At 35.5% G+C, this 16,890-nt stretch overlaps 8 non-coding genes across 8 annotated transcripts; 4 read left to right on the top strand and 4 right to left on the bottom strand.

The window, feature by feature from the left end:
• Positions 1 to 3,120: 3,120 nt before the first annotated feature.
• On the bottom strand, positions 3,121 to 3,208 carry TRNAS-GCU. The gene has a single exon. It is a non-coding gene; the product is annotated as a tRNA-Ser (tRNA).
• A 3,557-nt stretch (positions 3,209 to 6,765) lies between these two features.
• TRNAS-UGA lies at positions 6,766 to 6,853 on the bottom strand. Its single transcript has one exon. It is a non-coding gene; the product is annotated as a tRNA-Ser (tRNA).
• Positions 6,854 to 7,677: 824 nt separating this feature from the next.
• Positions 7,678 to 7,748, top strand: TRNAG-GCC. Its single transcript has one exon. It is a non-coding gene; the product is annotated as a tRNA-Gly (tRNA).
• Positions 7,749 to 8,196: 448 nt separating this feature from the next.
• TRNAM-CAU lies at positions 8,197 to 8,270 on the bottom strand. The gene has a single exon. It is a non-coding gene; the product is annotated as a tRNA-Met (tRNA).
• A 1,963-nt stretch (positions 8,271 to 10,233) lies between these two features.
• On the top strand, positions 10,234 to 10,305 carry TRNAT-GGU. The gene has a single exon. It is a non-coding gene; the product is annotated as a tRNA-Thr (tRNA).
• Positions 10,306 to 10,955: 650 nt separating this feature from the next.
• Positions 10,956 to 11,037, top strand: TRNAY-GUA. Its single transcript has one exon. It is a non-coding gene; the product is annotated as a tRNA-Tyr (tRNA).
• A 358-nt stretch (positions 11,038 to 11,395) lies between these two features.
• TRNAD-GUC lies at positions 11,396 to 11,469 on the top strand. The gene has a single exon. It is a non-coding gene; the product is annotated as a tRNA-Asp (tRNA).
• A 2,412-nt stretch (positions 11,470 to 13,881) lies between these two features.
• On the bottom strand, positions 13,882 to 13,952 carry TRNAC-GCA. Its single transcript has one exon. It is a non-coding gene; the product is annotated as a tRNA-Cys (tRNA).
• Between the last annotated feature and the right edge of the window lie 2,938 nt (positions 13,953 to 16,890).

Here is a 16,890-nt window from a genome sequence, read left to right as displayed (position 1 = left end):
ACGAGGAATACTAATAATCTTCTCCTATCCTACTTTTTTATTCATTTAGTTCTTCAATTAACTCAAAGTTCTTTCTTTTTCTTTAAAGAATTCCGCCTTCCTTAAAATATCATAAACAGTTCTTGTCGGTTGAGCACCCTTTTCAAGGAAATAGAGAATAGCTGGAACATTTAAACAAGTTTGATTCTTTATCGGATCATAAAAACCTACTTTTCGAAGATCTCTTCCTTCTCTTCGAGATCGAACATCAATTGCAACGATTCGATAGACAGCTTATTGGGATAGATGTAGATAAACAACGCCCCCCCTAGAAACGTATAGGAGGTTTTCTCCTCATACGGCTCGAGAAAATGATTCGAATTTCTGTCGATAATAATAGAAATTAGACTATGACGTCCATTAATTTCCTTACAGAAAAAACAAATTTCATTTATACTCATGACTCAAGTTGGCTAATTCTGCCTGAGAAACTTCGAAGGCAAAATCCTTCAAAAATTTTTGAGTCGTCTTTAAACTCTTTTCTTTGTCTCATTTCGAACGAATTGACTTTTATTCCTTATTCTGATCCAACTCTGTTGTTGAGACAATTGAAAATTGTGTTTACTTGTTCTGGAATCCTTTATCTTTGATTTGTGAAATCCTTGGGTTTAGACATTACTTCGGGAATTCCTATTTTTTTCTTTCAAAAGAGTAGCAACATACCCTTTTTTCTTATTTCCTTCGATAAAGCATTTATCTCTTCTATAGAAATCTAATAAGGGGGATTGATTCTGATATACTTTTATTGGACTTTCTTCGTATTTTAACCTTTCGATTTATTTCTATATTAAGGATAGACTGACAAAGTTGGCCTAATTTATTAGTTTTCACTAACCCTAGATTCTTTCCCTTGATAAAAAATAAACTCTGTCCTCTCGAGCTCCATCGTGTACTATGTTACTTAAACCCTGCGCAAATTTGGTTCGGAACGAATAGAACAGGCTATGTCGAGCCAAGAGCATTTTCATTACTATGGAAAATGATGGATAGCAAAATCCACAATCGATCATGTCCTTCAAGTCGCACGTTGCTTTCTACCACATCGTTTTAAACGAAGTTTTACCATAACAAACATTCCTCTTTTCATTGCAAAGTGGTATAGAAAATTGATCCAATATGGATGGAATCATGAATAGTCATTGGTTTTGTTTTTTGTATACTAATTAAAATTAAAACTTGCTATCTATGGAGCAATATGGATAAAAGAAAGTAAGTATTTATCCGGGAAGCCTCCGCCAAGATCCAATTTATTTAAACCCATATTCGAATTCTATCATATGAATGAAACATAGAAAAAGACGACTAAACAAGTTTGCTTAAAACTTATTTATTATTAAATTTCCACCCTCAACGGATGGCTCGAGATGATCAATCTTGAAGTGAGAAGAGAAGGATTGACTCTTCCTCAATAAATAAACTATCAACCTCCAAAAAAGTTTAATTCATTTAATTACTAGAATTAGAATTCTATTAGTAATATATTTTTTCCGTACCAAAAACAATTAACTATAATAACTAAATAAACTATTCCAATGAATAGATTGAAAGTTTTTGGTAGTTAATTGTTTTTGGTACTTCTTCGACTCGAAGACCAAAAGGAAGAAAAAAATATGATTAAGTGATTATTAAGTGATTATTAAGTGATCATAGTAGAGGCATATCCTGAATGTGCCTGCTAGATCCCATTTTTTTCATGAAAATAAAGGTAGTCAATTTGACTGGACTTAAGACTTTATTATGTTTTCTGAGAAAACATAAGATATCATTATTCTCTTTAATAAACTTTTGTCTCATACGGAGTACTATATGATTTCACCGTTTGTTTCATCAGAAACAATCTGGGACGGAAGGATTCGAACCTCCGAGTAACGGGACCAAAACCCGCTGCCTTACCACTTGGCCACGCCCCATTTCGGGTTTTATGCGACACTAATAAACACTATTATGTTTATTTGTTATTCGTCAATACCATTTCAATTACATAAATAAAGAAGAGATATTCTCTTGCTAGTATTCTACACATGCAGATAATATAGAATCAAAAAAATGCATTGATCATTACATGGAATTCTATTAAGATATTATATGAAAGTCGAATTTATTCCACTCTCATTTGAGAGTGCGAATACAAGGAGGTATTTTGTGTTTGGGAAAGTCCGAAGAAAAAAAGATTTTGAATCTGCCTTTTCCTTCTTTCCCTTAAAAAAATAACTCAATCAAAATCCAATTATTTACTCTACAAGAATGAAATGCTTGTTATGCCTAATATACTTAGTTTAACCTGTATCTGTTTTAATTCTGTTCTTTATCCTACTAGTTTTTTCTTTGCCAAATTGCCCGAAGCTTATGCTATTTTCAATCCAATCGTGGATATTATGCCTGTTATACCTCTATTCTTTTTTCTATTAGCCTTTGTTTGGCAAGCTGCTGTAAGTTTTCGATGAAATCTTTAGTACTCTGTATGCCAAATTGAATGATGTGTTCATTCCAAAAAAAAAAATTAAAATGGGTAAAAGCCGAGAAGTTTTATATTTTTATATTATGAACCCTCAATTCTAAAATTGAAATTATTCTACATTGAATGGGTAGCTACAGCAATAAATTTGGATCAGCCTTTCTACTCCCCTGCACCTAGGTTGAGCAGGTACCTTTAGGTACCTACACAATACCTATTCAATACCACCTAACCCTATTTTTGCTATTGATAAGAGTTCTTATTATAAATGAATTCTTGCAATTTTTTTCCAGAATTCATTTTTGCATTTTTAGGTATCAAAAAAAACCATCCTAGTGGATCCGTGTGGTAAGGAAAAACTGGTAATCTATTCCTTAAAAAAAAATCTTGGAGATTATGTAATGCTTACTCTCAAACTTTTTGTTTATACAGTAGTGATATTCTTTGTTTCACTCTTTATCTTTGGATTCTTATCTAATGATCCAGGACGGAATCCTGGACGCGAGGAGTAAAAATTCAATTTTTTTTTTTTCTTACAAATTGGATTTGTTTCGTACATTTATCTATGAGAAAATCCGGGGGTCAGAATTCTTTCCAGTTTGAAAGTCCCAAATGATCCAAGGGAGCGGAAAGAGAGGGATTCGAACCCTCGGTACAAAAAAATTGTACAACGGATTAGCAATCCGCCGCTTTAGTCCACTCAGCCATCTCTCCACGTTCCAAAGCGAAAGGTTTCCGTGATATGATATAGGCAAGAAATAAGAAATAACGGTTGCAAAAAACCCCTTTTTTTCTTTCAAAAGTCTATAAAAATTATATTGCCAATTCCATTTTAGTTATATTCTTTTTTCTTAATGTTAATAAAAAAAAGAAGAAAATTCTTGTTTTTTCTTTGTAAAAATCGATATTGACCGAGAGACAATCAAATAGATTTTCTCTTTAGCGGGCATTTCCATATAGGACTTGTTATAATTATAATAAAACAAGCTATATATAAAAAAACGCTTTTTTTTTTTTTGTCGATTATTTATCAAGAAAGCAAAAAGGGTTCTTATCAAATCCACCATAAAATTGGAAAGAAGCATAAAGTAAGTAGACCTGACTCCTTGAATGATGCCTCTATCCGCTATTCTGATATATAAATTCGATGTAGATGAAATTGTATAAGCGAATTTTTCGTATTTCCTTAGACTTAGACCGCGCAAGACAAGAATTTTTCGCTATTTACGATTTCATATTCTTGTTACTAGATGTTCTATAGGAATAAGAAGAAATCGCAACTCCTTTGCGCTACACATAAAAATTGATTTCGAAGGTCCTTTTTTTTTTCAGAATCCTCCATTTTAGTTCTTCCCCCCATGCAATAGAGAGGGAATGGGAAAAAAGGGGTTACTTTTATTTTCATTTTTCCCTTAAAAGATAGACTTTGAAATAGGAGTCTTGGAATAATGCTGAATTCAAAGGTTTATTTCTATAAGTATAAGATAAGAAAAACAAATCGAATCAAATTCATGGATTTACAACGACCTCGGTTGTGACTCCATAGATAAAAATGGAAAATTTCTCTCTTCGAGACCATTGAAAAAGGGCATTGAACGAGAAAGAAATCGTCCACAGATATAAAACTATCATATGCCTTGGAAAGTGATATGAGGTGCTCGGAAATGGTTGAAGTAATTGAATAGGAGGATCACTATGACTATAGCCCTTGGTAGAGTTCCTAAAGAAGAAAATGATCTATTTGATACTATGGATGACTGGTTACGAAGGGACCGTTTCGTTTTTGTAGGATGGTCTGGCCTATTGCTCTTTCCTTGTGCTTATTTCGCTTTAGGGGGTTGGTTTACAGGGACAACTTTTGTAACTTCTTGGTATACCCATGGATTGGCAAGTTCCTATTTGGAAGGTTGTAATTTCTTAACCGCAGCAGTTTCTACCCCTGCCAATAGTTTAGCACACTCTTTGTTGCTACTATGGGGGCCAGAAGCACAAGGAGATTTTACTCGTTGGTGTCAATTAGGCGGTCTATGGACTTTTGTAGCTCTCCACGGGGCTTTTGCACTAATAGGTTTCATGTTACGCCAATTTGAACTTGCTCGGTCTGTTCAATTGCGGCCTTATAATGCAATCTCATTCTCTGGTCCAATTGCTGTTTTTGTTTCGGTATTCCTTATTTATCCACTGGGGCAATCTGGTTGGTTCTTTGCGCCGAGTTTTGGCGTAGCAGCGATATTTCGATTCATCCTTTTCTTCCAAGGATTTCATAATTGGACGTTGAACCCATTTCATATGATGGGAGTTGCCGGAGTATTAGGCGCGGCTCTGCTATGCGCTATTCATGGAGCAACCGTAGAAAACACTCTATTTGAGGACGGTGATGGTGCAAATACCTTCCGTGCTTTTAACCCAACTCAAGCTGAAGAAACTTATTCAATGGTCACTGCTAACCGCTTTTGGTCCCAAATCTTTGGTGTTGCTTTTTCCAATAAACGTTGGTTACATTTCTTTATGCTATTTGTACCCGTCACCGGTTTATGGATGAGTGCTATTGGCGTAGTTGGCTTGGCTCTGAACTTACGTGCCTATGACTTTGTTTCCCAGGAAATCCGTGCAGCGGAAGATCCTGAATTCGAGACTTTCTACACCAAAAATATTCTTTTAAACGAGGGTATTCGTGCGTGGATGGCAGCTCAGGATCAGCCTCATGAAAATCTTATATTCCCTGAGGAGGTTCTACCACGTGGAAACGCTCTTTAATGGAACTTTCGTTTTAGCTGGTCGTGACCAAGAAACCACCGGCTTTGCTTGGTGGGCTGGGAATGCCAGACTTATCAATTTGTCCGGTAAACTACTTGGAGCTCACGTAGCCCATGCCGGATTAATCGTATTCTGGGCCGGAGCAATGAACCTATTTGAAGTGGCCCATTTCGTACCAGAAAAGCCCATGTATGAACAAGGGTTGATTTTACTTCCACACTTAGCTACTCTAGGTTGGGGAGTAGGGCCAGGGGGGGAAGTTCTAGATACTTTTCCATACTTTGTATCTGGCGTACTTCACCTAATTTCCTCCGCAGTCTTAGGCTTCGGTGGCATTTATCACGCGCTTCTGGGACCCGAGACTCTTGAAGAATCTTTTCCATTCTTTGGTTATGTCTGGAAAGATAGAAATAAAATGACTACAATTTTGGGTATTCACTTAATTTTGTTAGGTCTAGGTGCTTTTCTTCTAGTACTCAAGGCTCTTTATTTTGGCGGTGTATATGATACCTGGGCCCCTGGGGGGGGAGATGTAAGAAAAATTACCAATTTGACCCTTAGTCCCAGTGTTATATTTGGTTATTTACTAAAATCTCCTTTTGGGGGAGAAGGGTGGATTGTTAGTGTAGATGATTTAGAAGATATAATTGGTGGACATGTATGGTTGGGTTTTATTTGTGTATTTGGGGGAATTTGGCATATTTTAACCAAACCCTTCGCATGGGCTCGCCGTGCATTTGTATGGTCTGGAGAAGCTTACTTGTCTTATAGTTTAGCTGCTTTATCTGTCTTTGGTTTTATCGCTTGTTGTTTTGTATGGTTCAATAATACAGCTTATCCGAGTGAGTTTTATGGACCCACCGGGCCAGAAGCTTCTCAAGCTCAAGCATTTACTTTTCTAGTTAGAGACCAGCGTCTTGGAGCTAATGTGGGATCCGCTCAAGGACCCACAGGTTTAGGGAAATATCTAATGCGTTCCCCAACTGGGGAGGTTATCTTTGGAGGGGAAACTATGCGTTTTTGGGACCTTCGTGCTCCATGGTTAGAACCTCTAAGGGGCCCCAACGGTTTGGACTTGAGTAGGTTGAAAAAAGACATACAACCTTGGCAAGAACGGCGCTCAGCAGAATATATGACCCACGCTCCTTTAGGCTCTTTAAATTCCGTGGGTGGCGTAGCGACCGAGATCAATGCAGTTAATTATGTCTCTCCTAGAAGTTGGTTATCAACTTCTCATTTTGTTCTAGGATTCTTCTTTTTTGTGGGCCATTTATGGCATGCAGGAAGAGCCCGAGCTGCTGCAGCAGGTTTTGAAAAGGGAATCGATCGTGATTTGGAACCTGTTCTTTACATGAACCCTCTTAACTAAGATTTTCTTATTTATACCTGTTCTACTTTTTTTCTGTTCTGGCTCGGTTATTCTATCTAGCCGAGCCATTCATTCCTTTTTATGAAAGAAAGATAAGGGACAGAATAAAAAAAAATGAAAGAAACAAACGTATTCAATAAGCAAAAGGAGAGAGAGGGATTCGAACCCTCGATAGTTCCTAGAACTATACCGGTTTTCAAGACCGGAGCTATCAACCACTCAGCCATCTCTCCACCGCCTAATCCTTATTTTACTCCTACAAATAGAACATAGCCATATAAAAAATAAAAATATTTATTAACCTCTAGAAAGATATCAGATACAAGTTCCTTTTCGATATATCTCTGTATACTGTATACACGGATACAGGATCCGCTATACCCGCTTGTGAAATAAAGACTAAATAACCTCCTCTCACCCCCATATCCAAATAAAAAAGAGGTTAAGTAATAAATTTTAATTAAAGAGAAGAATCAATGGATTCATGATTAAACCCCTCCTACTTCTTGTATTTTTTTACAATTTTGGTTAAGTGAGGGATCAAATATGTAGTCAACTTTATTTGATGGTAGCTTGGAGGATTAGAAATATGACTATTGCTTTCCAATTAGCTGTTTTTGCATTAATTGCGACTTCCTCAGTCTTAGTAATTAGTGTACCCCTTGTATTTGCTTCTCCTGATGGTTGGTCAAATAATAAAAATGTTGTATTTTCCGGTACATCATTATGGATTGGACTAGTCTTTCTCGTAGCTATTCTGAATTCTCTCATTTCTTAAATTAAATTTGGTTAATATTTAGTAACCCCATAAAAAAGAAATAATAAAGGCCATTTAAAAAATTCGAATAGTGAGACGTATTAAAACGCAATTTGCGTTCCGAATTGCTAGCTCTTCTCTTTCAGTATTATGAAATTCCCATTAGAATATTCATTGACAGATAATAAAAAAAGGAAAACTCTAATATCTAATATAATAGAATAGAAAATGAAATGAAACGGTCGACCCAGACATAGACGGTCGACCCAAGCGGATATACGCTATAAAATATATACCGTAGCGAGCGTAGTTCAATGGTAAAACATCTCCTTGCCAAGGAGAAGATACGGGTTCGATTCCCGCCGCTCGCCCGCTTAATTTATCAAAGTACTATGATAAAAAGTTTAGTCTAGTTAATTGTTTAACTACTTATATTAAATTAAGTATTAATTAAGTATTAGTCTAGTGCCGTATCCCTTACTATATTTACCCTTCCTTTGCATCCCCCTCAAAAAAAGAGGGCGCTCCGGAGGCAGAAATAGAACTAGCCAACAGAGCCCCAAAATTGGGTATTAACTGAGACAAACAACGGGCAAACTGTTTTTAAAAGGAAGGGAGAGGTAGACTGTCCCTTTCATTTCATTTTTATTTTCTGCAAGGTAGGGAGAAGCCTTGCGCCTTCTTTTTGTGAAGGCAAGTGGCTTCGCAAATTGCTCAATTTTGCCCTCTAGGGCCCGGAACTAATGAATAAAAAAGGGTTGGATACGCCCCTCTACCATATCTAGAGAAATAGAATACTCCTTTTATAGAGACTGCTAAGTGCGGAGACGGGAATCGAACCCGTGACCTCAAGGTTATGAGCCTCGTGAGCTACCAAACTGCTCTACTCCGCTCTGTAGTACCAGAAACTGGTGGACAAAAAAGGCTTGAATACAAGCCTTTAACATGTCTAGACAAATAGAATACTCCTTTTATACAGAATGGAGCGGGTAGCGGGAATCGAACCCGCATCGTTAGCTTGGAAGGCTAGGGGTTATAGTCGACGTTGGTTGATTATTTTTAACGTCTCTAATTCAAAACCGAACATGAAATTTTGATTTCATTCGGCTCCTTTATGGATATTCTCACCACTTAACATCTATGTCAGCTTTTCTATTTGAATGGAACCAAAGCTCTCTGCTTTCTAGATGATCCTTATAGAGTAGGAGATAGAAATTCTATCTAAATCCATCTAATCTACTTACTTCGTTCCCTAATTTCATTCAAGAGATCCTGAGGAAAAGAATTGGGTTTCCACCGAGCTGAAACAATATGCGGATGGTTCTAGTAAACCAAAACTATCGTTTTTTAGCTATTTGGCTTCCTTATCCTTTAACAAAAGAAGATTTAGTTACGATTGGAAATCAACTTTTTTGTATCTTCATCCATAGATCCTTTACTCATATTTTCAAAATTGGAATACTTAAATCCAATGCAAAATTATGCTTCGCGACTCTGTACTCATATCATAATCCAATTTTTATTTTGGATGCAATTTAAATTAGTTTTTGGGTACAAATCGCCAGAATGTATATTCTTCCTCAATATGCTATTGAGAGGAAAAGGATTTAATCCTTTATAAGAACTAAAGTTTTCATCGGAATATAAAAAAAAACTTAAGGATGCCTTAAGTATATCATTTCAAATTCAGTTATTAATAGAACGAATCACACTTTTACCACTAAACTATACCCGCTACATTGTATATTATGGTATAAATGGTACCCTTTGTCAAGGATAGCCATTTGACAAGGAGGCTAATTCCCCCTTATTGAATCAGATGGAGAAGGTTCATGACACTGAGCCATTGGTACTTCTACTTCGATCGCGCGCCTTTACTTTAGGATTTAGATAGCCCCTCTCCCTCTGGTCTGTAAAATAAATCTCTTCTTACCCTGCTAATAGCGCCTGAACCAAATGTATTTATTTTGATTAGGATCCTATCCTATTCTACGGTTACGACTACAATAATCATTATTTACTTTGCGAGGACGTAAGTGTGCCAGACTGCTAAATTGTTTTATTATTCCTACAATATAAACTAGGGGATATAGGGGGTAACACTGTCCCTATAAATTCCTTTTTTCCTTTTCTTTTTTGTCCAGAATTGAACAAAAAAGAAATTATAGAAGATGTTTTCTTCCCCCATTAAGTCCGAGCCATAGAGTAAGAGTGAGATGAGTTTTCCAAATTCATCATAGACTTTCCCTATGGCTTGATAGAAGTAAGAAGCAAAGAGTTGTAACTTAAAGAGTCGTAACTTAAAGAAAAAAACGGACAGGGCTGACAGATTTACCTGATGTAAAGAAGATCCTAAAAGTCTATGATTAGTCGACTCTCTCCATTTAACACTTTCCTCTCTCTCCTTTTTTCCACTGACTCAATGCTAGTTTATTAGATTCTTGTTTAAAAGAATCAAAAAAGTTCAATAGAACTAAGAACACATAAAAAATAGCATAGAGGATCAAGGCCATTACCAAAAGTTCCTCCCAAGGATCCTATCCTATTGGGTATCTGTTCCCTGCCTTTTCCCGCTAGGATTGGAAATCTTATATTTTCCATATACCATTGAATCCTTGGGGTTCCAGAATCCGCCTATTTTACTAGCCTTCGGAAACGGAAAACCATGAACCAAGAAGAGTTGGGTATGTTTTTTTTTCTTAATTTTATTTTGAGCTCTCAAGATATCAATACATATACAATCTATACATAATGTCTCTCTCTATATCTCTATATATTATATATATATAATATGTACATTATGCAGTAGACCCATAATGGGAAATCAAAGTGGCAAATTTTTGAATTAAATAAAAAGCCCTTTTAACTCAGTGGTAGAGTAATGCCATGGTAAGGCATAAGTCATCGGTTCAAATCCGATAAAGGGCTTTTTAAATTAGTGGTAGAGTAATCTCGTGCTAAGACGTAAGTCATTGGTTCGAATCTGATAGAGTACTTTTCTACTAAATTGATTCGCTTTTTTCTTTGTTTTTGAAGCTTTCTCTTTAGAGAATTTTATGACTTAGTGCGGGATGAATGCATTTTTGGTCTGAACACTAAATGAAGCACGGAATGGAAATAAAAAAAAAATTGGACTCTTTTTCATCTTATCTTAGATCAATAAAATAACTACCTGTACTGAACTAATCTAGAATCCCTTTTAGTAATCCATTCTTATTCTATACATTTAAAATGAATTTCCCTAAAAGGTAGAGGATGATCCATGAATTAATCTAACCATCAACTAAAAAAATCCTAGATGAAAACATAGCAGAAAAGTTAGAAAAACTCTTTGCTTTGGATCTAGTTATACTTTTCGAGTATATTGACAATTCAAAAAAACTGCTCATACTATGATTATAGTATAATCACGAGCGGTTGTATATGGCCCTATCGTCTAGTGATGCCCCTATCGTCTAGTGGTTCAGGACATCTCTCTTTCAAGGAGGCAGCGGGGATTCGACTTCCCCTGGGGGTAGGGAGTATTATGAAAGGAGGTTAATCATAGATTAGCAAAAACCCTAGAATAAATTCTTCCTGGGTCGATGCCCGAGTGGTTAATGGGGACGGACTGTAAATTCGTTGACAATGTCTACGCTGGTTCAAATCCAGCTCGGCCCAAAAATCTAGGGCTTCGTGAATATGAACTAAATCCTTTTGTTTTTCTCCCATAAAATAAAATGTCTGATCTATAGAAATAAAAGAGAAATAAAAAAGGGGATTTTTTTTTCTAATCCATATCTCTCTCATTCCTTTCTTACAAACAAAAGAGTTTTTCTTGTTGAAGGGTGGATTATTATCCATTTTTAGTGATAAAAAATCACGACATACTAGTTATGTCACTCTCACTATACCCACGTATAATATAATATTAATATGTGGGTATGTAGTATATGATTCGTCTATTTCTTAGAGTACGACAGACGAATCGAATCTTCTTATGGTTCTATTTAAGAATGGGTATGCCATACACCCCGCGGGGATTGTAGTTCAATTGGTCAGAGCACCGCCCTGTCAAGGCGGAAGCTGCGGGTTCGAGCCCCGTCAGTCCCGAACTAGGGTTCAATGAATGGAGAAATTCATATTTCCTTTTTCCATGAAAAAAAAGGGGCAGGGAGCAAGATCAAATACCCATAGGGCACCCTTACTTCACTTTTTTATTTTGCATCTCTCATTAAAGAGGGAGGGAAGGAGTATAGGAATTTTTTTCACTACTCCCGATCGATAAAGATAAAGAAAGACACACATACGATATGTGGATTAGTAGAATTTTAGGATATTACTCTATCTTTCTTTATGATGATACCATCCTCATCTTAATTTCCTATTCCACTGTTATGGAATAGAGTACCGGTATTTTACCGGAATCCATACATAAATTGTATTCCCTTTTTATTTCAGACCTCTTTTCCCCATCTCACTTCTACTGCTTATTTGGATGTCTATGTGACCCATAGAAAGTTGCTCATATAATACATACATAATTGTATGTATAACTATAAGAAAAAGGAAGAGAAATTGTATAAGATTAAGAAAGCTCGTGGGTTAGAGATATAGAAAAGAAAAAGTAGAAAAAAAAGGATTAAAAAAGAGGGAATTCCTAATCCAATCAAAAAACCCATTTTGGTCTTAGTATGGATATAGGATCTTCCTATGTTATACTATATAACTCTCATCCATGAATTGATTTGATAGATCCGATATTCATAATATTGAATTGATTCAGTATTATCAGAATGCAAGCCCTACCCTTGAATTTACAAGATACCCCTTTTTCCTCTCCATGGGATTACATCCCGAGTTATTGTGAAAATAAAAAATAAAGAGGTTATGGAAGTCAATATTCTCGCATTTATTGCTACTGCACTGTTCATTCTAATTCCTACTTCTTTTTTACTTATTATTTATGTAAAAACAGTCAGCCAAAATAATTAAGTGGAATTCCAATTAATCATTGAAGAAATGAAAAAGGGATTAAATAAAAAAAATCCAAGTCTTAAATGAAAGGATCTGGTTGGAATCTTAAAGTGTGGTAGAAAGAACTACATATAGTTTTTTCTACGACACTTTAGAGTCTTTCTATTATATTATCTTTGAATCTACATAGAATAGATTAGTAGATTGAAATAGTTAAGTAGTCTAATTCAATTTCTTTTTTCATTGCATCCACTTAATTTCAATCAGGTCAAAATAAAAAAATCGAAGACAATTCTTGACCAAAGAATCCATGGAAGGAAAGAAAAATAATATAAGAATAGACTATAGTAAAAAGTAAAAGGAAAAAACCAGCGAATCTTTCATGCTTAAATATCCCGCGAGATGCTTCAAAAGAGAATAAAAATTATTCTAAGAATAAAGAAAGAGTATAAAACAAATGGAAAATGTGTGATATGCCGTGAATAGTTCCGTGGAAGAAAGTCTAATTTTCTTATGTATAGAACTTTTTTTAACCATTAGTCATTTCTAGTAGAAATTCTTAATTGGTATAATGGCTCTTTCTTACAATACAAGAGTTTCTTACAGGAGTGAAACAAAACTAAAGAAAAAGATTAAAGAATAACGTTTGACAAAATAATTAATGCAAAACGATCAATTAAAAAAAGAATTGATACAACAATTTGATTACTTAATCAATTAGTAGTATCGTATCCCTAGAGTCCACTCCTTCCCCATACTACTAGTGAAAGAGAAAATGTAAAGACTACCATTAAAGCAGCCCAAGCGAGACTTACTATATCCATCTAAATTATGTCTCCTATTTCTATGAAGGGATTATTCTACTATTGATCAATAATCATAGTGGAATCAAGGGTACAGAGTCAAAAAGGGCTTCTGCCCTAAGGCCATGGATCAATCAGTTCAAGGAATTTACTCCTAACAAATTCTTATAGGAATTCTTGTAGAATTAGAGAGCATTAAAAATACGATACTATAAAGCCCTTTTTTCCTTACCTTAAAAAAGAAAGAGTACGGGAATGATGTCCTGAATAGAAGAAGCGGGAATAGGAAGATTTTTTATTCCTTTTGTTACTCTAGTGTATGTAGGTCACATAAGATGTACGATAAAAAAATGTATGATAATTAGGAAGTCTTGATATTCTTTCGTGGAGTCCCTTCTGGAATCTTAGATTGAAAAAGAGAAGAATGCCCCTTAGGGACCTTTCTTTGGATACCAAGATTTCTGACATCTTATCCTCGTATTTAAAAATTCTCAAATCGAATCAATTAAGAACCAATTCAAATTCATATAATAAAAGAATAAGGAAACACTACCTCACCCCTATTGATAACCATTTTGGCCACTACCGCCAAAACAAACCCTAACCCTAGTTTAAGGATAGAACTATGGTATGGTTTCTCTAAACCCAGTATCGGCAGGCTTAGTTACTCTCTTGCCCGAACTTATGCGAAGTAAAAATTGATTGAATTCGATCAGTACTAGAAAACCTAAGTATTTTATTGATCAGGCGGCACCCAGATTTGAACTGGGGATAAAGGATTTGCAGTCCCCTGCCTTACCGCTTGGCCATGCCGCCAAAAAATCCGATCGAAAATCTAGAAAACAGCAAGTATTCATCCACGTTTTCTTACGAAAAGCCCCTTTCTTTTATTTTGAATATAATTAAACTTACTTTTTTCCAATCTTTTTCAAAAAAGATACTCCTGCTTTTTTTGATCCAGTTTCGATTATTCTCCTCGATAGATTCTATCTTAAAACATACATTGCTAACACAATAAAACTTCCCATTTCTTTCTATTGAGATGAAAAAGAAGAAAAGTGGATTTCTAGTCACAGGCTGCAAAATTCAGAACAAATTGGAACCATTAACTAGAATTCTCTTTCTTTTTTGAATTGCAGTAGTGAACTACTCTTAAATCGGTATTATCTCCCCCCCTTCAATTTCAATGGCATAATAAAATATTATGGCTTTATGCTTAATCCGTGTATAGGTGAACTTTAGGTCCGAGCAGCATTATTATCCAAAGATCCCCTTTATGTACATATCTCTATGGGGAATCGTGCTTTAATTTTTCAAAGTATTAAATTAAATATCTTGAATAAAAAAAGGAAATTTGCTCTGATATTAGAGTATAACCTGACTATCTTGGCCTACCCAAGTGAAATTACGATAAAAGAAAAGCATGGATATGGGGAGAGGTGGATAATTAGATTGGCATGTACTTAAAAAAGGGACTTACTTTATTTTAGAATTCCACAATGAAATACTTAATTTTCTAGCAATTATACTACTCCGATCCGAAATAAAAAAGAACCCTCAAATTATTTTTAGAAATTAAAGTAAGCACGCTATTCTAAATCGAAGTAAAGTAAAACTTTCTAGTGTATTATATTACGGCTTTATTACATTCATAGAAAGGGGATAAAATGAGAAATCTTTGCCATTCAATCTGATTAGAATATTATAAAGTATAAGTGGCATAATTTTTTTTGTAGGAATATTTTAGCAATTCATTTTCATTTCATTTGTACCCCTGGTAAACTAGAATTTTCGTCGAAATGGTCTCTATTCATATGTATGAAATACATATATGAAATACGTATGTGGAGTTCCCTAGAATTTCATGTGATTCAGTAAACAGAATATAGATTCCATGATTGCTAGATCAATCCGTAGGGATTGATGAAGAGTGAGCTGATAATGGAATTTTTCTTTGATAAACAGGAAACTTAAGATTAAGATGCTCCGGAATGGAAACGAGGGAATGTCCACAATACCCGGATTTAGTCAGATCCAATTCGAGGGATTTTTTAGGTTCATTAATCAAGCCTTGGCAGAAGAACTTGACAAGTTTCCAACAATTAAAGATCCAGATCACGAAATTGCATTTCAATTATTTGCGAAAGGATATCAATTGCTAGAACCCTCGATAAAAGAAAGAGATGCTGTGTATGAATCACTCACCTATTCTTCCGAATTATATGTATCTGCGAGATTAATTTTTGGTTTCGATGTGCAAAAGCAAACCATTTCTATCGGAAACATTCCTATAATGAATTCCTTAGGAACCTTTATTATAAATGGAATATACCGAATTGTGATCAATCAAATATTGCTAAGTCCTGGTATTTACTACCGCTCGGAATTAGATCATAAGGGAATTTCTATCTACACCGGGACTATAATATCAGATTGGGGAGGGAGATCGGAATTAGCAATTGATAAAAAAGAAAGGATATGGGCTCGCGTGAGTAGAAAACAAAAGATATCTATTCTAGTTCTATCATCAGCTATGGGTTCGAATCTAAGAGAAATTCTAGATAATGTTTCCTACCCTGAAATTTTCTTGTCTTTCCCGAATGCTAAGGAGAAGAAGAGGATTGAGTCAAAAGAAAAAGCTATTTTGGAGTTTTATCAACAATTTGCTTGTGTAGGTGGGGACCTGGTATTTTCGGAGTCCTTATGCGAGGAATTACAAAAGAAATTTTTTCAACAAAAATGTGAATTAGGAAGGATTGGTCGACGAAATATGAATCGGAGACTTAATCTTGATATACCTCAGAACAATACATTCTTGTTACCACGAGATGTATTGGCCGCTACGGATCATTTGATTGGAATGAAATTTGGAACGGGTATACTTGACGATGACGATATGAATCACTTGAAAAATAAACGTATTCGTTCGGTTGCGGATCTGTTACAAGATCAATTCGGATTGGCTCTTGGTCGTTTACAACATGCAGTTCAAAAAACTATTCGTAGAGTATTCATACGTCAATCGAAACCGACTCCCCAAACTTTGGTAACTCCAACTTCAACTTCAATTTTATTAATAACTACTTATGAGACCTTTTTTGGCACATACCCATTATCTCAAGTTTTTGATCAAACGAATCCATTGACACAAACTGTTCATGGGCGAAAAGTGAGTTGTTTAGGTCCTGGAGGGTTGACGGGGAGAACCGCAAGTTTTCGGAGCCGAGATATTCATCCGAGTCACTATGGGCGTATTTGTCCAATTGACACGTCTGAAGGAATCAATGTTGGACTTACTGGATCCTTAGCAATTCATGCGAGAATTGATCACTTGTGGGGATCTATAGAGAGTCCGTTTTATGAAATATCTGCTGAGAAAGCAAAAGAAAAAAAAGAGAGACAGGTGGTTTATCTATCACCAAATAGAGATGAGTATTATATGATAGCAGCAGGAAATTCTTTGTCCTTGAATCAAGGTATTCAGGAAGAACAGGTTGTTCCAGCTAGATACCGCCAAGAATTCTTGACTATTGCATGGGAACAGATTCATGTTAGAAGTATTTTTCCTTTCCAATATTTTTCTATTGGGGGTTCTCTCATTCCTTTTATTGAGCACAATGATGCGAATCGGGCTTTAATGAGTTCTAATATGCAGCGCCAAGCAGTTCCACTTTCTCGGTCCGAGAAATGCATTGTTGGAACTGGATTGGAACGCCAAACAGCTCTAGATTCGAGGGTTTCCGTTATAGCCGAA

The sequence above is a fragment of the Hordeum vulgare genome, unplaced genomic scaffold (assembly GCF_904849725.1).
Source record: "Hordeum vulgare subsp. vulgare unplaced genomic scaffold, MorexV3_pseudomolecules_assembly, whole genome shotgun sequence".
NCBI classification, from domain to species: Eukaryota; Viridiplantae; Streptophyta; class Magnoliopsida; order Poales; family Poaceae; genus Hordeum; species Hordeum vulgare.
The sequence above is the reverse complement of the archived record's forward strand: the minus strand, read 5'-3'. Positions and strand labels throughout refer to the sequence as shown.